The 26143-nt window shown below is 40.5% G+C and overlaps 1 protein-coding gene across 3 annotated transcripts in view; it reads left to right on the forward strand.

Annotated features, from left to right (window-relative positions):
• BRINP3 (BMP/retinoic acid inducible neural specific 3) overlaps nucleotides 1-26143 on the forward strand; it is a 316730-nt gene that overhangs the window by 252789 nt on the left and 37798 nt on the right. The gene's annotated exons all lie outside the window — the stretch shown is intronic.

Below are 26143 nucleotides of genomic sequence, written 5' to 3' on the forward strand. Positions count from 1 at the left end.
TCCAAGTGGTTTCTACCAGTTGCATGATCTTTGAGACCCTACTAGAAATGATATTTGGCACACACACCCCAACACATGCATATATATCAAACTCTCCCTACCAATCTTTCTCTTAGGAAAGGTTAAGCAGAGGGAGAAGTGACATCCTATTGGACTGTGATGTCTAACACCATTCCGTATGCTGTTTAGTAGAATAGTCCATGATCCTTCAACCTACCCTTTTTTATTTCAACCTACCATTTTCCTCCAATGGTCAGAATAAATAAATGTCAGCTATATTAGATTCTAGTATCTAATGGTGTCCCAAAGTAATTATGATGCTGCAGTGGGTAAAATGCCTGTAATACAGCCACAAGGTTGTGAGTTTGATCCTCGGCAGGGCTTCAAGGTCAGCTCAGCTTTTCATCCTTCCGTGGGGGGAAACAAAATGAATACCTGGATTGTTGGGGAAAATTACCTTACAGATTGTAAATTGCTTAGGGAGTGCTTAGTTTACTGACAAACAGTACAGTATAGAAATGTACTTGCTATTGCCATTGCTGTTGCTATATTATTATTATCATTATTATCATTATTATTGTTATTATTATTATTATCTATCTCACTTATCTCAGATTTGGATTCAAGGTGACTTTCCAAATTAAAATGATTAAAATAAAGTTTAAAATAGACAAAAATAGAATTAAACTATGGCCAATGCTAAAACAATTTAAAACATACACTTATGAATGATTTTTAAAAGCCATTAACAGTAACATTTAAAACAATACAACACCTCCTTACAAGCCCTTTCCTCAATTCTAAAAGCCTGATGAATTAAAAATTCTTTTAATTCTGCTGATGGAAAGACCTTAAGGAGGGAACCATTCTAGCTTCCCAAGGGAGGAAGTACCAGATGCTAGGAGTACTCACTGAAAGGCCTGATTTTATGCACCCATCAACCATACCTGCAAAGGTGGTACAGCAGAAAGAAGGACCTTCTCTGAGGATCTGGCATTTTTCAGATAGCCTAGGTCTAAGTTGTATAAACATTTATCATTAACAGCTAGTGAAACTGTTGGAGCAGTGGAATTATATGATCCTTTTAACCAACCCCAGTTAATATTCTGGCTTCATCTCTTTGTCCTAAGAGAAGCATATAAACATTCTTCAAAGAAATCCCTACAAAGAGTATTTTACAACTGTTCAAATGGGATGTAACTATGGCATGCACCTGGGACCAGATCAGACATCTTCAATAATGGGCACAGTTGGCATACTTATGCTAAAACACTCCTGGGCACCACAGAAACATGGGACAAATTTCTGTCTCTCTGCTCATTGTTCATTAAATGAGAAGCAGGAAGGCAACTTGTGTTGCGAAGGCTGTTAGCTTTAACCATGTAGGGGACCCAGGAGCTTGAGATTCACTCTGGATTTCAAGATTGGGAAACAGCATGGGGCACCATGTTACTATCTGAACCATCCTTGTCCAATTTAATTTGTCAGCAGTCTGACAGGCTGTTGCATGTGCCAGTGGGTGGTAGGAAGATGATTTATTGAACTCTGACTTCAGTTGATTAATACATGAAGGGGATTCACATGAATCCTGGCCTCCTGGGGGAAAGGGCAGAATGGAGAGTCAAATAAATAAAATGGGATTATCATTTTCACTGACATCTGTGATTGGTAGTGGCACCCCCATGAATGGTGTCACTCAGTGTGTGTAGGGGGGGGGGCGCTTCAAGGTGAGGGAGTGGAGGCCAAAGGAGGGTGCTGGCCCTTCTCCTTTGCCATGGCAGCAGCCTTGTCCTGATGAAGGGACTGCCAGTGTGACAAATCCTGGAGGGGTGTGGTGATCCTTCTATCCCACAGCAGGAGGTGTGCCTGACTGCATCTTCTGAGGTGTCATCCAATACGGGCAACACACCCACATCCCCCTAATGACGCCAGTGCTCTTTGGTGGCATCACATTGAAACTACCACTTTCACATATATTTGTTCTTTCCCTTTCAAGATTGCAAACTATCACATTCTTCTGTCCTAAAAAGCCACCAATTGTGGCTTCACAGTTATACTGACATAACACTTGTAAATCTTCACGAATATCATTCTCATAGGCAAGAACAATTTTAGCATTTTTTTCCCTCCTTGCCATAAGAAAGTAGTCAAAAGCTGTGCAATTATTGATAACCATTTACAGGTTGGGCCTTTTTCTGTCCAAAACAGCCATATTTTTATAGGCAAAAATATGTAGTTTTATGTATTATTCACACAGAAAACAAATAGCAGTTGTCTGCCAGAAATACATGCTTGCTGTGAAAGGAATTTGTTTTCTGTGCAGATATGCAGTTTTCTGCACAGAGAATGTTGTTTACTTTGCAAAAACATGTATAGAGTCTGAATTGCATAGGATTTTCCTCATTAAGTATTTGTGACAGGTAAGGACATTGTTTTTCAAGAACGTTTTGAATATTTTTGAATATTTTTTGTTTGCCAACTGTTGCTGCTGTGGTGGTAGCTGCCTAAACCTTATTTTACACCTATTTCCTATTATTTAGAAGAGGAGATGATAAGAAAAAAGAGGTCTGAGCAAAACATCTCTGCCGTCTTTCTGGTGACTTCCTTGTGTTTGATATAGGTATACCTTTTGAGCTAGCAAGTAGATTCAAACCAACTCTGAATTTATGCACTTTAACATTCTGCAGTGCAGAATTCAAAGACATAGCCATGTTTGTTTGAAAAATGCCTTTCTGCAGTGTAATTTGCTGAAAATTCTCAAACTACCATCTTTCTTCATTGATATGGGACCTCCCTGACTTCAAGCCAACCCAATAAGTCAGGGAGGTCCCATATAAATGAAGAAAGATAGTAACTTGAGAATTTTCAGCAAATTACACTGCAGAAGGGCACTTTCCAGACAAACATATGCTGGGGGAAGGAGGCATCAGGTTCACAAAGCCATTCCGAGCGGCCGGGGGGGGGGGGGGAGGTTTGCAGGCTCCCAAGAGGCACTGGGAGTAATTTTGGAGCTTGGATTGGCCTTAAGGGCTGTTGGGGAGGTGGAATATCTGGGAGCTGCTGGAGAATACAGACCTCAGTGGACTTGCAGCCAGAAGCCCCACTTTCCATCAACCAGTGGTCTCCCTAATTGGTGGGAAGCCCTGGAGGGGGCAGGACTTCCACCCACCCTGGGTTTTCATTGGTTGCTGGGCCTATATTCCAGCCTGGCTTTCTCCACCCTCCCTCCTTTTAAGTGTGTTATGAGGTTTATGGTGCTGTCATAGCTTTCTTAGGAGGCGTAGCATGGGCCGTAGATTTGATGGGGCATGGTTTCCTGTACTGCAGAGCACAGGACCGGGAGTCCCATGAGGAACCAAGAATGTTAGCAGTTAGGGCTTGCCATTGCGGGGGCAACTCCTGAACAGCATCCCCTGGTGACAAAGGGGCAAATATGTGAATATGCAATCAGTTGGTTACCCCCTACGGTCATCCCGAAGCCCAGCTGTGGCTGGGCCACTTGGTTCATTGAGCAACAGGAGTGTTGGACAATGCTAGGTCCAGACCCATGTATTTGCGCCAACCCTACCTGTCAGCTGTATTCAATAAAGTTGTGCCCTTTTCCTGCCAACCATGTGCCTTGGTATCTTTCTGCAACATCTCACCTTGCCCTGCAACCTTACATATTTCTGCCATTAACAATTCTGCTATGCATAACAAGAACACACTGTAACCTCTCTTGCTTGTGATTTCCTATCATTGTTGATTTATAATATCAATAACACATGATATTATCATGAGAACCAACAGATATCTTGGATATCACTCCCTTCTATTGATCTTGTCACTGTGGTGATAGTGGTGCCTTCAAGTAATTTCCAACTCATGGGAACCCTGAGACAAATCTATCATGAGGTTTTCGGGGCTGAGAATGTATGACTTGCCCAAGATTATCCAGACTGTTTCTATGGCCAAGTGGGGAATTGAACCCTGATCTCCATTTTCATCCAGTTATCCAGTGCACATAAAACTCTCTCTCTCTCTCTCTCTCTCTCTGTGTGTGTGTGTGTGTGTGTGTGTGTAGAGAGAATATATTATGAATTGTAACATCATGGCTTCAAAATTAGGTGATTTCTCTATTTCTTCAAGATCTGTTGTAATCTAAGTAATTGAAGTGATAAGCAAATTGTCGTCCAAGAACATTAGTGATGTAAAGAATGTTTGCAAATTTTGGTGTTCTTTGTGACAAGAGATGTCTTGACACATTGAAATACCCACTGAGAACGCTAACTGCCATTTTTCACACCTTGGAATGGTTTGTGATACATCTGTTCACTTTGTGTAGTAGGCTGATATGTTTTCTGAGATAGACGTCCACCTAAGAGGGGAAAGTGATCATCAACCTGTGAGTGTAAAATTTCGGGGCTTGTCAGATCGAAGACCAAGTTGTAGGGAAGACAGTTGGATCGTAAATAATCAAGAGGTGAGGCAGAATGGCAGACTTAGATGGGCCAAGGTTGATACCACTGCAATAGCAGGGAGCCTTAAACTAGAAGAGATAGATAACTGGACTAATATAATTCAGTCAACTTCAGCAGAATGGCCATCTGTTACCAATGCATTTACTAACATATGTCAAACACTGAAGTGTCATCTGACAACCAACCTTGTGGGTAAAAGTCACCAGAAAGGTTTTTCTCCCTGGTTTGACATAGAATGCAGAGTAATGAAAAAGAAACTGATGTTAGCACTGAGGTCTGCACAGCGGAGTTCCTCTTGTGAGGTACAAGCTAAGATGCTGTCCCTCAGAAAGGAATACAAAAAACTAATAAAATCAAAGAAACAAAATTATGCCTCATCAATGTGGACAGGTTTAGAGTTAGCCGCTAAAAGTCACAACTCAGCTATATTTTGGCATTCTGTCTCAGGAATTCTAAAGGAAAGGAGATTCCCATATGATATCCCTATACCTGCTAAGGAATGGGAAAATTATTTCCAAGGGTTATTTGCTTTAAATAGCTCCATTGAAACCCAGCATTTAAGCGCTGATTCCCTAGCTATCGAATTCCTGCCTCCTTGGCCACCAGTCTCGGAAGAAGAGACTTTGTCTATTATTAAGGGGCTGAAAAACAATAAAGCCCCAGGGGAGGACTTTTTACCGGCAGAATTATTTAAACAATTTAGTGAATGGTGGGTGCCTATTCTGACAGGTCTCTTCACACATATAAATAATACCTGCCAGGTTCCAATTGGCTGGAAATTGGCAATAGTGGTCCCCATTTATAAAAAGGGGAACAATAAAGACCCCTGTAATTACAGGCCTATCAGCTTAATAGACATCGTAGCCAAAATCTATTCTAGGCTCCTTTTGAATAAACTTGAAAGTTGGGTTAATGAAAAGGGCATCCTATCAGAAGAGCAAGCGGGATTTAGACAAAATCGATCCACCATAGATAATTGTTTTATTTTAAATCATATGATTGCCAAATACCTTAGCAAAGGAAAACATCTATACGCAGCCTTTATCGATCTGTCAGCTGCCTTTGATACTGTGAATAGAGAAATCCTCTGGAGTAAACTGATTGACCTTAAAATAGAACGGAGACTGCTGTTACTAATTAAAGCCCTGTACACTGGTACTTGTCTGAAAGTGAGACTTGGGTTAAATGGAGCCTTATCCAATAGAATTGACACATATAGAGGGGTACGACAAGGGTGCTTATTAGCCCCCTTGCTATTTAATTTGTATATAAACGATCTACCAGGACATTTGAAGGACTCAGCACTCCATATGCCTTGTGTTTTACATACTTCCTGTAACATCTTGCTCTATGCTGATGATATGATAATGTTATCATATTCACAAGTTGGTATACGAAGGCTGTTAAGAAAACTTAGCTGCTATTGCCAGAATAATTCTCTGACCATTAATAAATCTAAGTCAAACATAATGGTTTTTGGTAAAAGACAGCAGAGACACAGATGGCAATTAGAGGGTGAACCAATTGAACAAGTAAAGTCCTTTTCCTATCTTGGTGTAACATTCAATGAGAATGGATCCTGGTCATGCCATCACCATAAAAGCTCACTTAGAACAAAGGCACGTATGAATCTCATTCTTAAACTAAAAGTCAACAAGTACCCAGGCTCCCTAGCCCCAATAATTAATGTATACAAAGCTAAGGTTACACCTATGCTTTTATATGCAGCAGAAGTATGGGGTCTAAATTCCACCACAGTAGCAGAACTAGCCCAGTCTCAACATCTGAGAAGTATCCTAGGAGTAGATAAAAGGACCTCAGCAGCTGCTGTGAGAGCGGAATTAGAAATCTATTCTATCTGCTCTCAAGCTAAAATCAGAGTGCTCAATTACTGGTGTAAAATTAATGAAATGGAGCCAAACAGACTTCCTAGACTATGCTTATTAGAACAGTTGCACTCTCAATTGCAATCTTCATGGTCCTGGCAACTGTTAAACTTTATAAAGAGCTGTGGCCTCCCTGTAGCTTGTACTATGAATGATCAAGCAAGAAAGGGTGCAAGACAGAGAATTTTGGACATTGCGGCTCAAGAAGTTATAGCCACACTCAGTAGGGTAGGCAATTTAAAATGGTTGAGCCAATACAAACGGTCCTTTCAAATGCCATCTTATCTAAAAATACAGATCCCTAAACATCTCAGAGAGGCATTTACCCGAGCAAGATTCGACCAACTTGATACCATGGTAAGACATGGAAGATTCCAGGGTATCCCTTATAACGAACGAATTTGTATTTGTGGGGATCATGAAATTGAGGATCTAGCACACATTTTGTTTAGATGTAATTTGTACCAAGCAGAAAGGGATCAATATCTTCATCCCTATATTAAACGAACAATATACTGGGAGACCCACATCAGAACATCATACTTTATGAGTGGACAAGATTAAAAAATCTCTATTGCTACAGCCCGGTTCCTTCATAAAGCATCGCTGTTGAGATCTAGATATGTTGGAATGATTGGTGTTAATTGTAAGGGGGACGAACAGATTTGATGTATGTCGACGGATATTTTATGTGACTTTTGCCTCCCATTTCAATTCCAATTTTAATTCTGTTTTATTCCCTATGGTAACTATCTTACATACTATTGTTTAATTGTTAACTATTTTATTTTATCTGTTTACTAGTATATCCTTTAGCACATATTGTATATCTTTTAGATATACATAAGCTGTAGACAAGTAGTGCATGTTCTGGTTCTGGTGCACGCTTAGGTTATGCATATGTATTTATATTGTATGGAGGTTTATTGCACCTAGTGCACTGTATTTACATTTTATATATAGCTGTGTGATACTGCTTTTTATTATGTTACTAGTATTTTGAAACGGCCCTTGGGCTACTCAATAAATTGTATTGTATAGTAATAATAAATGGTACTTTGTGTAGTAAAAAAAAGTGTTCCCTCGAAAGAAACACTTTATGTTCCCAAATGAGAGAGGGGGTGTAGTGTGAAAACCATGTTTGTGCACATAAGGTTTCTGTGCAAATGAAATCCAAAAATCACCCAAAAATGTTCAAATGATCTTATAATCTTTTCTGGGAATTACAAAACATCTGAAATTATTCAATCAAAAAATTAACATATCTAAGCTGCACACAGATTCCAATGTTTTTCTTTTGCAGCTGAACTCTCCTTCAGACCAGTCCATTCCCCCCTCCCCACACACAAAAACACACATGAAATGTGTCTCCTGGAAGCATTCAGGAACAGCAATTTCCTTTTTTAAACATTTCATCTCTTTTACCATTGTCAAGGGGCTGTCTGGCAATGTATTCTGTCATATGAGCCTGCCTGTGTTCTGAGATCTTTTCTGGAAGCCCTTCTCTCTGTATCAACATCCTTACAGGTATATCTAATAGGGATGTGGGAGACAGGGCCTTTTGGATGGCTTCTCCCCTACTCAAGAATTCCCTCCCTCCCTTCCTTTTTTTATTTCAGCAAGGTTTGATTCTGCTCAAGTGGAAAGAGCCTTTCAGAATGCACTGTACTATTTATTTATTGTTTCCTTTTAATGGGAATCAACAAATGGGTAGTATATGATGGACAAGTCATACACACTCAGCCCCAGAAAACCCCATGATAGGTTCGTTTCAGGGTTGCCATAAGCTGGAAATGACTTGAAGGCACCACCACCACCACCACAACAATACAAGGGTCTTCAAAATATCTGTTGGTTCTGATGATAACATCATATGTAATTGATATTATACATCAATGATGATAGGAAATCACTAGCAATTGATAGTTCAATTATATTTTTAACTTTTGCTTGATATTTTAAGCTGTATTTTTTTAACCTTTGTTAACCTTGAATCTTTTTAACCTTGAATCTCAGATTAAGAAAATGGTAGAATACAAATAAATGGATTCACAACTATTGTTCCTATTACCAATTTTGGTTGGTTAGGGTTTTTTTATTGTTTGTTTGCATTTTCTAACCACCCCACTTGGTTCTCAAAGTGTACTGGGACAGAAAATTGGCTTCTGAACCCATTGAAGTTGTCAGTCCTCGAATTAAGTAATCATTGTGGGCTAAACAAGCAACACACATTAAATAACTACAAAATTATATAGTTCTTAAAACTATGACTGCAGTGCAACATCTCTTCTGGATAGCATAAATATCTTCATGCGGAGATATACTAACACCAGATTACACAACTTCCATGCCTATTAGCAACTTTGTGCCGCACATGTCAATGACTGTGTGTCATTGTGCAATGGCAATTCACAACATACAACCACAATGTGGAATGCACAACCACACTGTGCGGTTCACACTCACAATTATGCAATGTGCAACAATGAGCCACTGCAATGCACAACCATAATGCAGAACATTGCTATATGTGTAACACTTTTTCCATCACTGTCAGCAGAATATATCTGTAGTGTCAAGATAAATAATTCACCCCATATATGTATGTCACTAACAGGGTACTAGTGCATGCCAGCATGTACATAATTCATGGTGTGACTTAGTTCTTTAGCCACCAGATTCACTGAAGCTTTGGGGGAAAAGGAATTTTATCAGATTTCTACTTTTTGCCCTTAGATACTTCTCTATTAAAATTCACATAAACATTCCCACCCCGTGAGTCTTTGATTCTTTTGCTTTAAGGCATTTGAGCTACCTTAATTTTCTCCATAAAACCAAAAAAGTTGTGTACTGTACTCACATGGTAGAATAAAGCATAGAATTATGCAAGTAAGCACTGAAAGATCAAATGCAGAGGCAATTTTATGCACTTCTTTAAAATATTGTTTTTAGGACATCAGATCACTCAAAATGCAAAATAGGAAAGAGAAGAATGTTTTGCTAAACAGTTTCTGTCCCTGGGAGACAGAGTATACACTTGCTTGGCACGCAATGCTTAATTAATCAAAAGTACAAGAAGGAAACTAAATTCAATGTGTTAAATAAAATTGTTGTTCATGTTGTTGCTCTGTGCATTTAAGTCATTTCTGACTTTTGGCAACCCTAATATGACCCTGTCACAGGGTTTTCTTGTTCAGAGACAGTTTGCCATTGCCTTCCTTTGAGACTGAGAGAGTGTTATTTGCCCAAAGTCACCCATGGACAAGTGGGGATTCAAATTCTGGTATCTAGGGTCTTATCCCCATGCTCAAACTTCTGCACCCACACTGGCTCTCCAAATAAATACTTAGTGAAAAGGAAGGAACTAGAGTATATTTCATCAAGGTCCAAAATGTGATCTGAATGTAACAAACTGGAGCTTGTATATTTGCTGTTATTAAGCTCAGTGTCTAGTTTGCTTGGTAATGACTCCCTGGATGAGATGATGATGATGATGATGATGATGATGATGATGATGATTGATAATAATCACAAAGTGGTGGTGGTGGTGTCTGTTAAATACTATATCAAAGAACAAGGTAGAATCCATCTAGGACATCTTTACTATAATTTCAGGCTGTAATACATTCCAGATATATTTCTCTAATTATACAATATCGGCAAAGAGAGGAACTGTGATGGCTTTTAAGTTATGACGGGTGACTTTAAAAATGCATTATGATGAAGTGACAGATTCTCCCTTCCAAGAGTGTTTTATTCATTGAAGGAAGGACCATAAATCATTGATACTGCATTTTGCCTAAATTATCTGTAGTGCAGATTTCCCAGATTCAGCTCGTCATTTTCCAATGATATCGATATAGATATATAAAAGAGAAGCAGCCAGCAACACAGACTGTTCTCTTTTTTACAGCTATGCTGTCATTAGGATTCCATCCAGCATCCATTGAAGCTGAGGGAAGTCATAGTAAATAGAATAGTCACTGAAATGATGCCAGGGCAAAATATGATTCACTACACCAACAATGATTCACTGGAGGGACAGATTGCTGTCTTATGGCGACCATAAATTCAAATCAAGAGTATAATTTTTCTTATAGCAAAACCAAGAATGTGCAAAATGCCTAGTGTAAATCACACAGATTTTATGAGAATATCTGGGAATATGTTATGCTTACCTTATCCACCTCCACCTCCTCCCACTGTCATTATCAGCCGAGAATTAGTGAAGACGAAGCCTTCTGATTTCAAACCACAGACTTTATACTATAATAATATATTCCAGCAGTAAACCTGATTAAAATCCTTTATCCACTTACCTTCAAGTTAACCCTGTTAAACACAATGGAATTTTTACTTCTGAGTATGCATGGATAGTGGAGTGGGCAACAGATCATGGACACCACATCTGTTTTTTGCAACTCCTAACTCCATTCCATATGAATTTTAATGTTTTTGGTAAAATACAGAGAATTTTGCTCTATGAAGCACAATTCTCATTTATAGTAAGGATCATCACTGTACGGGCCTTTGTTTAGTTAAGAGGGAGAGAGGGAAAGATGGGGATTTGTTACAACTGGAAGTGGACTACAAGTTTTGAAGGTTGGATGAAAGAGTGTCTGATGATTTGGGGAGAGTGAGTTGAAAGCTAATCTTACAGCTATGCTGAACTGCTACACTGTGGAGATTATCACATGAGGTGAAAAGTAGACTGCTCCTGTCATCATCACATGAAAATTTTCACATGATGTCATGCTCATACCGTACTTCTCCTGTTAACAACATGGAATGCTCCCATAACTTTTTATTCATGGAGAAACCCCATAAATGGCTTGTCGATAGCGCTTCATTCATGCTGTTACAAAGATGCAGAAGCCAATAACATTTCATTCTTGCTATCGCAGAGCAATCTGGAACCTTTTCCCAGAGTGCATTTCAGTACTGGCAATTCATTCTTATTGCTAGCATTGGTTTTGGAGTGGGTTTCTCTCTTATTTTGAGGTGTAAGGCATGATCATCTGTCTACTGGATAAAAATAATATTGTTAAATATACAAATATTTAATATTTTCTTCTGTTTGGGACCGAAGCCTGATTTTCAGACATGCACAGTAGCACAAAAGCAGTGCATGTGTGAAGCGTTCAATAATGATATACTAACAATATAAGAATGATAGCGCAATTGATTTTATGTTCCATGCCAAGATGGAACTTAGGACATTGTGCAGGGAAGAGGGAATGGAGGATCTAACTGAAAAATGTAATGTAGCTGAATTTGGCTCCCTTGAATCCCCCTCTCTTAGACTGCATCTGCACTGCAGAAATTATAGTTTGACACCACTTTAATTGCAATGGCTCAGTGCTATCATAGTTTGTTTTGGCACCAGAGCTCTCTGACAAAGAAGGCTAAATGTCTCACAAACTACAGTTCCCAGTATTCCATAGCATTGAACCATGGCAATTAAATGGTGTCAAACTGCACTTTTTCTCTCCCTCTGCTAGAGAAGATTTATTGCTAAGGTTTATTCCAAGGAGCTTTACCATTGCCTTTTCCCAAGAATGAAATAGTGTTACTTGCCTAAGATCACCCAATGAGTTTCCATGTCTGAGCAGAGAATTGAACTCTGGTCTCCCAGAACAAAGGTCTAACAATCAAAGCACAACATCATGCTGGTATAGTGGTGGAGAAAAAAAAATCTTGTTACATCACTTGTCGCACTGCTTGCTATAGTTTTTGTTGCACTGGTTGTTGTGCTGCTAGTTATTTTTCCATTACTTTCTATTACTTATTATTTGGAAGTGATTTGATAAGAGAATAGAAAAAAAGCAAAAAAAAAAAAAAACCTTCAAAGGATCTCTTAACACAGTATTAAAATAAATTTGAAAATAACTATAAACTGTTATGACACTATTGCTCTATCAGCATATGGGAAAGAGAATCAGCTATCTCATTATCAATTCCAGAGATGTGAGAGACTGTGAAGAGAATGTTATGTGACAAGCAATGTAATGTGAATGCATGGATTAACCTCATAACCCCAGTGATCTATTTGTACAATTGCCATGTTGTCACACCAGAAACGGACTGCACAGTTGGCCAACTCACTTGTCCATAAATGCACCACAACCAAAATGGGTAACAGTTCTAAAAAGGTTAAGTCTGAGGTGATCTATCCATTCACCAGTCCACCTCTAGACACACCAACGTCCTCAAAAATAAACTCCAAAGCCAATTGAGCCACCAGCATCAGAAGAGACCTGCAACATGACATCCAACTTTTTCCCCTCCCTCCAAAAAGAGACACCATTGAATACTTCCCAAAGTGTTGACCAAATGTCTAAATCTTGGCAGATGCCTTGTATCAGTCTGATCCTATGATGAGGGCATGAAATACAGCCAATGGCATTGCAGAGATGCCTTAGGGAAGCCCTGCCTGAGACCACCACCCTGCAAGCAAAATTCAGGTGGACAATAGACTCCGGAAACTCCTTTAGAACTGTCTTTCTAAGGGAAGAAAAACTGTGGAGCCTGAACCTGAGGTCAAGCAGTTTGTCAACCAGGAGTCTACAACAGTGGTTGATTGTATCTATCAGTATGCCCAAAAAAGTAAGTTGGTGGCATGGATCCTCAGTCTTTTCGGACACTAAGGGAACACCCAGATAATGTTTCAAAACATTGGAGCAGCTGAAGACATTGACCAGATCCATATTCTCCAACAAACAGGAAGTCATCTAAATAATGTATTACCCCATTTAAACCCACCTTATTCTTTACTGCCCATTCCAAAAATGTGCTAAAAATGTCAAAGATAGAACAGGAGAGTGAGCACCCCATGGGAAGTGCTCGGTCCATATAAAACTCACCATCAAAACTAAAATCTAACAATTTGAAATTGTTAGGGTGAACTGGCAGCATTCGAAAAGCTGATTTAATATCACACTCTGCCAGTTCAGCCCCTATGCTGTTTTTTCTTACTTTCCTCATGGTGTATCAAAAGAAATGTATCTAACAGTAGCCAGCTCATGTGGAATGGCATCATTAACAGAATCTCCCTTGGGATAAGAAAGATTATGTATCAGCTGGAATTCCCCTGGTGTCTTCTTAGGCACTGTCCACAACAGGGAGGCCCTACCCTCAGAAACCTCCTTTGCTGTCTTCTGTCTTAACAACTCCTCCATTCCTCTGACTGACTTTTAGTTGGGAACCATAAAGGGACACTGAATGCTGCCAAAAAAAAAAAAAAAAAAAGGATTTAAAATCATTAGTAAAACCCTTCAGTAAAAACAATGCCACCTCCCTGACAAGATAATGTCCTAATCAAACAGAGAAGGTATTTAAATCTTTTGGGCTAGGTCCCTTTTGAAGGAGGGTTGGTGGCCCCAGCCCCTTTTTTAGGATCCTGGTCCTTCTGGGTGGACTGTTTACATTCCCAAGTGCAATTCTTGAATGAGTGAGACTGCAAAATCCTTGCAAGCTGAATTCCTAGCATAACACCTTCTGTTGTTGGCCTGGTGTTCCTGAACTACAAAAGGAAGATGAAGCAGAGGCCTTCTCGACCAAATGTTCATTGTGCGAATGCTCCCCCTGTGTAGGCTGTGTGGGAGTCATGAGCGGCATCCACAATGTGCATTGTGTCCCACCACAACGAAGGGTAAATAGCAGCTCGCATCTGGAATACCTCATCATAGAGCAACCATGCAGGGCCCAAATAGTCTATACCATATGAATGATGTCTTTATATTGAAATAAAAAGGCAGATCACTGTCATGGCCAGCCAAGAGGAGGACTCAGAGGACGATGAGGAGGACTTGGTTCCTCAAGTGCAGGAGGAACCTGAGGTTATGCCAGGCCCCAGTTCTGCCCTGCCAAGTCCCAGCTCTACTCTTCCAGCACCAGTGGTTGTGGCTCAGCCAGACCCTAGCTCTGGGGAATCTCCTTCAGAGGAGCCTGAGGCTCAGTAGCCCAGCCTTGCCCCAGTGGAAGTGCCAGACTTGGGAGACTTAGAGCAGCAGAACATTGAGATTCCTCCCTTGAGCCAGCGAAGAGCAGAAAGGGTGTGCCTTCGTCATTCCAAGAGGCTTTCAGAGAAGCAACAGCTGGGTTAAGGGAATTAGATATAAGACACTTGGGACACACTGAGTGTTTGTCAGAGACTATCTGCTCTATTAAGAGAATGCTACTGGACCTGACTTCTAGACTCTTGACTGCCTTGAAATCCTTGACCTTGGACCGGACACTTGACTAACCCTTTGGTACTCTTGACTTTGGACTGGACTGGTGGCGTGGCTCTCTGAAATCCTGAACATTGGACTGGCTAGTGGCTATTCTATCAGACATTGTTTGTGCTTTAAGAAGGAATTGCTGCTGGTAGTCTGGCCTCATCTTCTCTAGTCAGCTGTGTAGGCAGCATTCCTGGACAATTGCATAGGCTGCACACATGCATTAAAGCCTGCATAAATCAGGAAGCAAGAGAGCCAATTAGACCAATTCCCCTCAATCCACCTCTTTTTCAACTTCTCCTTTTCCCTGTCATCAAGCTCCTCCTTCTCCTCCTTATTCAACTCTCTATACATCACTTAAACACATCAATGTATTCGCCCTTCAATATCTTATCCCATGTCGCTTGGGATAATTGGTCACTTAATGGGAGTGTTATGTCACCAATTGGTATCACAGATGGGGAGGCCAACTCATAACCTGTGGGATTAGCCACCTGGTGACCACCCAAACCTTGACAAGGTATAGCCAGAGGCAATGTCCCAAAAGATGATGCCATCTGAGGGGCGGGCCATCCTCAAACCTGTCCAAACAGGGCTGGTTGTGTCCCTGGGGCCATAGGAACTCCAGATACAGTGGTAGGTTGTGATGATGCCTGAAAATGCCCTGATTCCCATGGTGAAGTGACCTGAGGTGAAGAAAACTGTGTATCAGAAGCCTCACCTGGTGAACTTCCCGCTACCTGAATGTATCTTGACCCATAGAAGGCATGGCTCCTTAAACCTGGGCATGTAACTGTTCTAGGGCATTAGGACGAGAGCAGAACTCATTAAACATCCTTCTCTCTTCCGAGACACTCGTCACCTTACGCACAGAAGGCACAGGCAGAACACATCCAGCACTTTCAGATTCCAGATCCTGAAACCTAGATAGCACCATTTCCCAGGGAATCTCTTCATCACTGAATGAACCACCTGAACCCATTTGGGAGGCACTTTGGGGGCAGGACCTTTGCCCTTACAATCTCCTGTTCCATTTTTAGGAGCCATTATGCTAACATTCAATAGGAGGGAATAAATCTAATAACTAAGGCTTAATTGACTATGTAACAATTGGGTGATATATAAAGCTTAACACTGACGGGTTGGGACGTCCACAGGACGTCCCATTTTAAAAAGGGGTGTGTCTCTTCTAGACACCCCTGGGTCTAATATGGACTCTGTCTGTACAATATGGCACCGGCCGTTCCACATGGCCGGCGCCATCTTTACGTATCGGACACTGTGCGTCCGAATGTGTCGCGGCGCTAATGATGTCGCGAGTGCACCAGCGGCGCCTCGCGACATCATTAGGGTGCCACAGAAAGAAGCTCCATTTTGGAGCTTCTTTTTTGCTCCGTAAGGGAGCTGCGCGGTGTGGCTGCAACGGCTCCCTTACGGAGCAAACGGTGGCGGCAGCAGACCGCCTCAAAGCAGCGTTCTATAACCCATCCTAAAATCATCTGGACTAAACCCTGCTTAGCAAAAAATTGAAAATGTCACAATACAAAATGGTCACTTGTTCTTTCTCTTTCTCTTTTTTTTCTTTTTGTGCCAAGCAATGACAAGGAAGGGAAGGCTGTGACCTGACACCCTAAGGTTATGCCCTTCCTACCCTAGAAATATATGGCAACCACACTTAGTATTCATTGGTGAACTCCCATCCAACTATAAACCAGGTCTGATCCTGTTTAGTGTCCAAATCAGATAAAGTCTGGTGCCTAAGACTAACCAAGCTCAGGCTCGCCTCCCGGCCCAATCTTGTCAAACAAGCCCCTACTAGGGCATCTCATAGGTGTACATACAAACAATAAAATCAATAAAAATAAAACCTGCCAATGGTGTACATTCTACAAAATACATATAAAACAATAGATAATATTACAAGTAAGAATTAGATAAAATAAGCAGACAACAAATTAAAAACATGAAACATCAAATATCAAATCAAATATCAGATAACAATCAGATAAACAACCACACAGTGCCTAGGAACGCTTCCCTGAACAATATAGTCTTCAACTCAGTTTTGAAACTGGTTAAAGAAGTGGTGACCTGTGTTTGTGGGGGAAGAAGGTTCCAGGAGCGAGGGGCAGCAAGTGAGAAGGGACAAATCTGGGAAGGGACAGTGGAAATCCTAGCCTGGGACAGCAGACTTTGACTACCAGAATGGAAGGTAAGAGTGGGGATGTGAGGAGAAAGAAGTTCAGATAAATAAGGAGGGGCCAGCCCATGCTGGGCTTTAAAGGTCAACAACAGGAGCTTATACTGAATACGGAAAGGGAAGGGGAGTCAGTGAAGGGATGATAATAGAGGAGAAACATGGTCAAAGCTGCAAGTGGATGTAATAATGCATGCAGCTGAATGCTGGGCAGAAATCAATGGATGGAAGTGAGAGAGAGGAAGTCCTGCCAGAAGGAGGTTACAATAATCGTCGCGAGATGAGCAGATCATGGACCAGAGCCTTGGCAGTAGAGGCTGAGAGAAATGGGCAAATTTTAGCAATATTACAGAGAAAGAATCTACAGGCCTTGGCTGTGGCCTGGATCTGGGGAATACATGACAGAAAAGAATAAAAAATGAAACCAAGACTGTAGGCTTCCTGGACTGGTCGAATAGAGATGTCATCAACAGAAATAGAAAAGGAGTATTGAAAGGTGGACTTAAGTGGAAAGACAAGAAGCTCTGTCTTGGACATGTTGAGGTTCAAACGCCGATGGTGCATCCACTAAAAGACAGCTATAAGACAAGATGAAACTTGCTGTTCAAACCCCGGAGAAAGGTCAGAGGTGGAAAGATACAGCTGAGCATCATCGGCATACAGATGATAGGAAAAACCAAAAGAATTGATAGGTTTTCTTAGGGATGTCTAAAGTGAGAACAGTAGGAAACCCAAAACAGAGTCCTGAGGAACTCCAACAACCCCACCTGATATGAATACACCTCCTGATATGATATGAATGATATGCCTCTGTCTGTGTATGATCCCTGCCTTGCTTGTTGATGCTATTGTTATAGCCTGATGTTGGATATTTTATTGTTCTTAGCTGCTTTTAATTGAATTTTGAGGTAAACACCTTGTACTTTTATTTAGTCTGTAACCCCGCTTTGATCCACTGGGAGAGGCGGGGAAACATTAATAATAATAATAATAATAATAATAATAATAATAATTAATAACTATCTTGGGCAGCAGTTAGAAATTCTGGGAGCTCAAGTCCAAAGCATCTAGAGGACCAAAGTTTGAGAACCACTGTGCTAAAGCAACCCATCAGAGTCTAACCCCTTCCTAACTTTACTCTGAATTGTTGCATTGCTTTCAAAATGTAACTTTGTTATACCACCATCTCCTCCACCCTCTAAATGAAAACTACTTACATTACTTGTAACTACTTGCAAGCAGTGAGGGATTCAACAGAAGCAATTTGGAAGAACCTCTTTTCAAGATCTTTATGAAGAAAAGTTTGGCTGAAATATAACCCATGCATAAGGGGCTGCCCAGTCAGAGCTCCCGTGTCAATAATATCATGAAGGATAGCCTCCACCTGACCTATAGAACTAAGTTTTTAAATATATGCTTTATGAACATCCCAAGTTTGACAGGGCTTTCACCATAAAGAAACAAATATGCAAATGTGCTCAAGGCTAGTCTCAGTGAACCCAGCAAATTTTACCTGTGCCATCTGCATTGTGTGACAGATTGCCTCCCAAGTGATTTGCAAACCTTGGTGTACATACGATTTTCACCTGGAATGTGCAGCTGGTAACTAGAAGTACACATTTTAAATTTTTTTTACTGCACTAAGTTCCTGCACTAAATTATGTTCTTTCAACATCACAGAATTTTTGCCATTTCCAGTGAATTGGAGCTAATCCCTGTACAGCAACAGGTGCTGTTTTGTTCCATGTAAACAAAATTCTTAGCTATCTTTTGTCTTTATCTCATATAGAGAATTGATACGATCACTCTCTACTTCAAAAACCAGGCTCTATATAAGAAAGGGGAAATCATCTCAATTTGACTGGGAAGTTTTGCAGACTTTTACAGCAGCCAAGCATCACACATCTTCTGGTATTTCATTTTCATTTTGCTGTGTAGAAGCCAAAGTAACATTTGTGGGCTGTTGGATCTGGAGAAAGATTTGCAATCAAATACAGTTTTATATCTGACAGTGATCACACAAGCCTAAATTCCATATTGAGTGTTAATGAGTAGGAAGAATAAACACAGTAAAATCTCTTCTCTGTGCACAGTTTTGTTATTTTAAGAGTCACAGGCACAGGGCAATCTTTGAAGACTATGGCCCGTTACACACGGGCCTAAAAGTACACGCTCTGCACGTACTAGGGTTAGAAAAGGGTGTCCTTTCCGGACGGCCCTAACCCTAGCACGCGCAGAGTGCACACAAAATGGTGGCACCCTATGCACATGGGTGCCGCCATTACGACGTCACAAACACGCTGCCTCCAAACGAGGTGGAGCGGATGAGACATCGTCACGCCACGCGAGGGCGCCTAGAGCGCCCTTTCCGCAGCGTGAAAAGGAGCTCCAAAACGGAGCTCCTTTTGCAGTTTGCATCACTGGCGCAGCCTTCAGACAGCTGTGCCAGGGACACAAGGGAGAAAGGGGCCGGGCAGCCCCTTTCTCCTCCTCCCCGCTGCCATTGGGTGTCCTTGGGGCTTGAAGCCCCAAGGACACCCCTTTCCAGGCCTTTTGCCGCTTCCCCGTGGCCTGGAAAGTTGCGGATCAGGGCCTCGGAGGCTGCCATTCTGGCAGCTGAGGCCCCGATACAGTGGGGAAAGGGGCGGGTAGAGGCCACCCCAAATGGGCGGTCTGTAACCCGCCTAAGTTATTATAATGGCTTTATTGAGCATAACACATCTTCCCTCTGTATTAAAATGCATTAAATAATGCATGGTGCTGTGTGTTGAGTGTTGGACTAGCACATAATGGGGACCAGGGTCTTGCTCAGTGATGGAAACTCATTACTTGACCTTGGAGAAATTCACAATCTCAGCTTCAGGAGAAGGAAATGGCAAACCCCCTTTGAACAAATCATATCAAGAAACCCCCCATAGTAGGTTTGCCTAAAGTTTGTCATAAATCACTAATGACTTGAAGTGAAGTACAAATAATGTAACATGGTAATTGCAGCGAAACCTTAAGTAATGTTTGGGGAAACTATCCTGATATCACAGAAGTATAATGTACTGAGAAGGGCTACTGTTGAATAAGCTAGAGTGAACCTCTGAAGAATTAAAGGAAAAATAGAGAGAGAGGAACAGTGCTGCGTCACTAGTGCAATATGAAAAGTGGATATGTGTGTGTCATCTGTCAAGTTATGGTGATCCCACAAATTCCATAGGGTTTTCTTAGGCAAGGAATATTCAGAGGTGGTTTCCGATTTCCTTCCTCTGAAATATATCCTACAACACCTGATGGTTTCTTATCCAAGTAATAACTAGGGCTGACTCTGATTAGTCTCCAAGATCAGATAAGATATGATGACTTCAGGGTATTTTAGCCCTCAGGAAAGAAAAGCTAGACAAAAGATGGGCCCAGACAAATAAAAGAAAGGAAGAAAAGCAAGATAATATATAATAATAAATAAAACTTTTATTTATATCCCACTTTTTGTAAAAACAATCAAAGCAGCTAACAGCATATAAAATCATACAATAGTATCATATACACAATATCTCCCCTTTAAAAAGAGTTAAACAATTTGCGATTAAAACTACATAAGACATTAAGTATTAAGATGAAAGAGAAATAAATGCCAAAGAATTCAGAATTATATATTTTGATTGGAAATTTATATTTTGATTGGAAATAGCCAGGCAAATCTTTTTGAATATTTCCCTTAATTCACTGCAGTTTTACCAAGATGATAGATACCATGGAGGCTCCCTATTTGATCCCAAGGAAAGCAGGGATGATTTAGGTACCATAATGGTCAGTTGGCTATTAGGAAAACAGAGGCTTTTCCTATTAAGAATACAGAGGCTGGCCAGGCCTGCTACCTGCTTGATCATATGAGTCCCAATTGTCTGTCACTGGGTTAACAAAAGAGAGCAGAAATACACTAAACTAAAACGTGTAATCAAAGGGAGGGGGAAAGTGTAGGGTTTCCCTTATTCAGTCAACATTAGTAATGGTTTGGATTGCATTAGTTATATCACATTGAAACCATTTTAACTGTCATGGCTCAAGCCTCTGAAATTCTGGAAGTTGTAGTTTGATGATATAGGGATGATTTTTTTCCCTAAGGTTCAAAACCGTGCTTCTGGAGTGTCAGAAAACCTTTATAGGAAGAATCCTGGACTGATGAGAATAATCACAGTTCAGAACAAATTGTGTGAATAATTTGCGCATGGATTTTTTTTAATGTAGAAAACAGCAATTTCTGCATAGAAAAGAGCATTAACATTTTGTATATAGCAAATGTTATTTCCTGTGCAGAAAACACATGGGTTTTGTGCAGATTAAGTCCCAAAGTACAACATTTTCAGCACAAGAAACAATATTCTCTGAACAGAAAATAGTATTTCTGTGTTTTCTGTACACAAAATGTTGTTTTCTACAAAGAAAAATTCTGTTTTCTGTGCAAAGAGATGGTGTGTGATTTTTATGTGTTGTGAGTCCCAAATTGTGAACTGTGCAGATTTCAAAGACTTTTTTTGCAAGTTTGAGGCAGTTCTATGATATACTCAGTGTATGATGATGTATTCAGAAATCTCGGTTAGAGAGCTCTAGTGTCTTTTCCTCATCTGGAATACCAGAGGTCTCTGACAAACAGTTCTCAGAACTATATCTTATGGTATTCTCCAAATCCCAGCATTCCATATGAGAGATCCATGACAGTTAAAATTGTGCCAAACTATTCACCTAAGACTTCTTTGTATGCCAGATAAATCAAAGTCACTGGTGCTTAGGAACAGAACAGAAATTCACTGGATGCAAAGAGTTACTGACATGAAGGTGAACAAAGCCAGCATCATTGTTTCATGTGTATTCAAGGCATTTGGTGGAGAATTTTCCTAAATCTAAGAACTGTCTAGTAGGCTCATTAAATATACATAAGGAATTATTAGAATGCTGAGCAAAGTAACATATAAATTATGGTGGAAAAAGTTATTTGCTGAATGCATTCTTTGTAATTTCTTGCTTCCATATATCTGTAGTTTGCCTTAGCTAATTCCCCTTGAAAAGAACTGCAAATATTTATCTACAAAGAAAATAAATTTGCAAAGGCTTTAGGGTCTCTTCTATCACACTCATCTCCCGAATTTGTATTGATGGAAAGGGTCTTTATCTGTTTAAAAACACAATGGCATAGAAAGTCAAGAACAGAAATGGTTTAAGTTAGCTTGTGATTTGTCAGTTGTGTGCAGTTTTAATAAAAATGTGCTTCATCTGTGCTAGCTAACTGCCATTTGTTGAAGTGAAGGCTTCTGAGGGGTGCAGGGGTTATGAAGAGTTACAGGCAAGCAAATGTTAAGCATGAACAAGAGTCGTTCAAATTAAGGCAAACAGGAACAATCATAATTGGCATTTACATTGTGCTCCCATGTTTCGAAATAGTTTAACTAAACTCAGTAAATATTGAAGCAGGACCATAAGGTCAGTCAGATAATGTGGGGTGGAAAACAGAGAGAAGCCAGTTTAAAACCAGTCGGTGAATTTTCAGTACAAGAGATCTGAACTAGGGTCTTGTGGACCAGGGAAAATCTACTATATTAAGGCAGCTAATTTGCATAGAGTTGAATGGGATTTCAGCATTCCTGGTTATTGATCTGAAAATCTTTCATTTTCATTTTTTGTCATGTTTCCCAGAGCCTCACCTGTCTTCTAATCCATGTCACATTGAGAGTTCCTCCCATGTGGAAGCTTTTGTAGATTTGAGTTCACATTTCCTCCCCTAATGTATACATTTTTCTTGTATCTTCATGTATCTTAACATATTTCCCCCACAGGCTAGTGTGTATTTCCATGTGATTTTCAAACAAAGTTTTGGTGTGTGTGTTTTGTTGTTGGTGGTGTTTGCTTCAATATTGCATATTTGTTTGTCCATAGTTTGAAATACAAAGAGGGAAGAAATAGACACTTTCATTTTCCACCTGATGACAGGAAACTGAAAGATAGATCTGTTATTAACAACCTTGCAGACAATTGGGTGTAATTTTTCCAACACTTAATTCCCACATTTAACTATTTCTAGATTGTTGTAGTGTGCCGTCAAGTCTGACTTATGGCAGCTATAACACAAACCTGTGACAGGTTTTTCCTGGCAAGATTTTTTCAGAGGAGATTTGTGTTTGCCTCCCTCCGAGACTGAGAGTATGACCTACCCAAGGTCACCCAGTGGATTTCCATAGCTGAGCAAGGATACAAACTCTGACCTTCAGAGTCATAGTCCAACACTCAAAAGCACTAAAACACACTGCTCCTCACTAGCATATCAACTACAGAATCCAGATTCATTTTCTTTTATATTACCTGGAGGGAAATTTAATGGAGGGAATTGAAACAATGGTAGGAACCAGGAAAAAAAAGCTACAGCCCTACATGATGCTTGCTCTCCCTATTCTAGATACAACCCATGAATGCAAGCCCTGGATTTCAGGATCCTCACATCCATCTATGACTTTCTTAGATCTTGTACCTTAAAAAATAAAGGAACGTGTGCAGTTCCCTCTTTCACTAGACAATAAAAAAATTAGAAAGCTTCTTTCTGATTGAATCCAATGGCATCAGGCTTTTGCTGATATAGCCATTTTCAGTGGGTTTCCCCCCTTTATTAAAGTAGAAACTAGTGTGGGTAGGTGGGTTGTGGAGTGTTGCAGCACCAGTTTTTCCACTAAAATATGAGGGCAGGAACTATTTACATTACACAACTAACAGTGGCACTAGTGTACTGCCGTATGAATGGTGTTAGGCTGTTAAAAGTCTTAGGATGTGAACACTTCAGGTTGTTTGCATGAGGGCCATGGCTGATATACAATAAGTTTATTTTTGCGTATAATGGTGCTTTCTGCACCGGCATTTGGGACATCCGGAGGACGTCCCATTTTAAAAAAGGGGTGTCTCTTTTAGACGCCCCTGGGCCTAGTACGGACTCCGTCCGTACAAGATGGCGCCGGCCCTTCTACATGGCCGGCGCCATCTTTGCGTATCGGACGCTGAGCGTCCGTACGCGTCGCGTCGCTTGTGACGTAGCGAGTGCGCCCCTGGCGCCTCACTACGTCGCAAACGTGACGGAAAAAGAAGCTCCATTTTGGAGCTTCTTTTTTGGTCCGCGCGGGAGTCGGGCCGTGTGAAGGCTCCGACTCCCCCGCGGACCTACTGGCGGCGGTGGCAGAGCGCCGCAAAGCGGAGGTATGTACCCCGCCAATGACTCACACTCAGGATATGTAGTCAGTTAGCTAGCCAAAAATATAGTTGTTGTTGTTGTTGTTGCTGTTGTTGTTGTTGTTTGGCCTTCAAGTCATTTATGACCTATGGCAAGCTTAGGTGAATTGATCACAGAGGTTTCTTGGCAAGTTTTTTCAGAGGACATTTGCCATTGCCATCTTCTGAGGCTGAGAAAGTGTGATTTGCCCAAAGTCACTCAATGGATTTCCATGACAGGCTTCAAACCCTGTTCTCTATAGTTGTAGTCCAATGTTTAAACCACTACACTGCATTGATTATAAGTGTCCCTAGTGAAGAATCAAATTAGGTCTGAAATAAAAAGTCAGGCCTGTCTTGATGCTTTCCATAGATGGTGCCCATTTTCAAACAAAGTGCTTGCAGGTGAAAACACTGTCGTTCCATTCAGTGGCATTGTACACAAGATGTGAAGCTGGAAATTGTCATAATAAAAGTTGGTTACACTCAATTGTAGATGTGTTCCTCTTTCATGGAACACACACCAGTTGCAAAATACAATTGCCTCAGGAATGAACAAAGCCAAACACACTTCAGATGTTCAGCACTTTGGATCACACAGGATAACACTTTTTGATCTGTTTCATTACATTGTTGCTTGTGGGAGTTAAACATGGATTTACAGGTTTAAATGCAAAGAAGCTACCCTGCCGGAAATCAAAGGCATCTATCTCACAGAGCAGGTGCACATCAGAAAACCAATTCCAACCCAAATGAATGTTGATAAGATGAAAGAATGAAAAGATAAGGTGAAGGTCAGTTCCACTGTGGATGTTCTTTTAAAATCAAAAGGCGTTTTAATCTAGAGTAATCAAAGGTGATAGTGGTGATTGTGGTGGAAGGGGTGATGAAGACGTGATGATGAGGATGATGAACCTTGAGGTCATACTTCTAATTAAACAAAAGATTAAGTTTGTTTAACAGTGCCCAAAGTTTGGTCAGAGGAAATGGAAAATAAAGCTGTGGATTTGTAACTTTCTAGCCTGAAACATTTTAACAATGTAAGTAACTGCATTCCACATACATATATGCTTACCACATATCTACGTGTGCATGCAACATCAAAACAAATTTGTAATTCTTTGACTTTTATTATTTTATTGTTTTTAACTGAAGCCGCAGAAGCATTTATATAGAATCATAGGGGAAGAGAGGAATGTAGGAGTGGACATAGGGATATGAAGAAAGTGTAGAAGAACATTAAAAGAATAAGGTTAAACAGAGGTTTTTGAGAATTTTGTGCACTATTGTATTCTCTCTTTTCTACACACACACACACACACAAATATACAAAAATAGAAAATTATAATTAGCTTCCTACAAGAATTGTCATACACATGTTTTATATGGATTATGGTAGCAGACAAATGTATGTAACTTTCAATAAAAATACTTTTTAAAAATTGTAGTGGTTAAAATGTCTACAGGACAGGAAGTGTATATCTTTCTCCTCCATGTTGTATATCTAGGAAAATACCAGGGAGGCAAGCCGTGGTGTAGCTTTGTGAATGGTAATTTTAGATTTTATACAGAAGATTATTAGATCTCTTTCTCTCTGTCTCACTTTCTCTAACTTTCCCCTGCAATGCTCTGGGGAAGCATGCAGAAGGAACTTAATCAGAGGTTATGGCTGCATTTTCACTACATTTTGTGCCTGTGTTTCTGTGTCAGCAGTAGCGCTGAGGACTTCTGAATAGTCTGAGCACTAACCAGGAGATGCTTGTACCCATGTCTGCCAACACCAGCTCTCCAACCAGATATCTGTCATAATCTGAAGCAACATCCCCCCCACACACACACACACCTTTCTCTCTTTGGCTGCTGGAACAGGGACAACAAGGTATAATCTTTTTGCTATAGACCATGTCTGTCTTCAACGTGTAGCAGGGACTGTGCATTACCTTCAGGCCATGAGAAAATATAGCTGAGTGGAAGAGAACTGGCTTTGACACTTGACCTGACTACTTTCTTAGTGATTAGGTGGATTATTCACAAGTAAAGAGAGAATGTTTGAGACAAAGAGTGAAAGGGACACTCTTCCCTGTCTGAAATTATCTCTCTCTTTCTCTCTCTCTTGTTCTCTCATTCTTTCTTTCTCTCACACACACACGG

The sequence above is a fragment of the Sceloporus undulatus genome, chromosome 4 (assembly GCF_019175285.1).
Source record: "Sceloporus undulatus isolate JIND9_A2432 ecotype Alabama chromosome 4, SceUnd_v1.1, whole genome shotgun sequence".
In the NCBI taxonomy this organism is placed as follows: Eukaryota; Metazoa; Chordata; class Lepidosauria; order Squamata; family Phrynosomatidae; genus Sceloporus; species Sceloporus undulatus.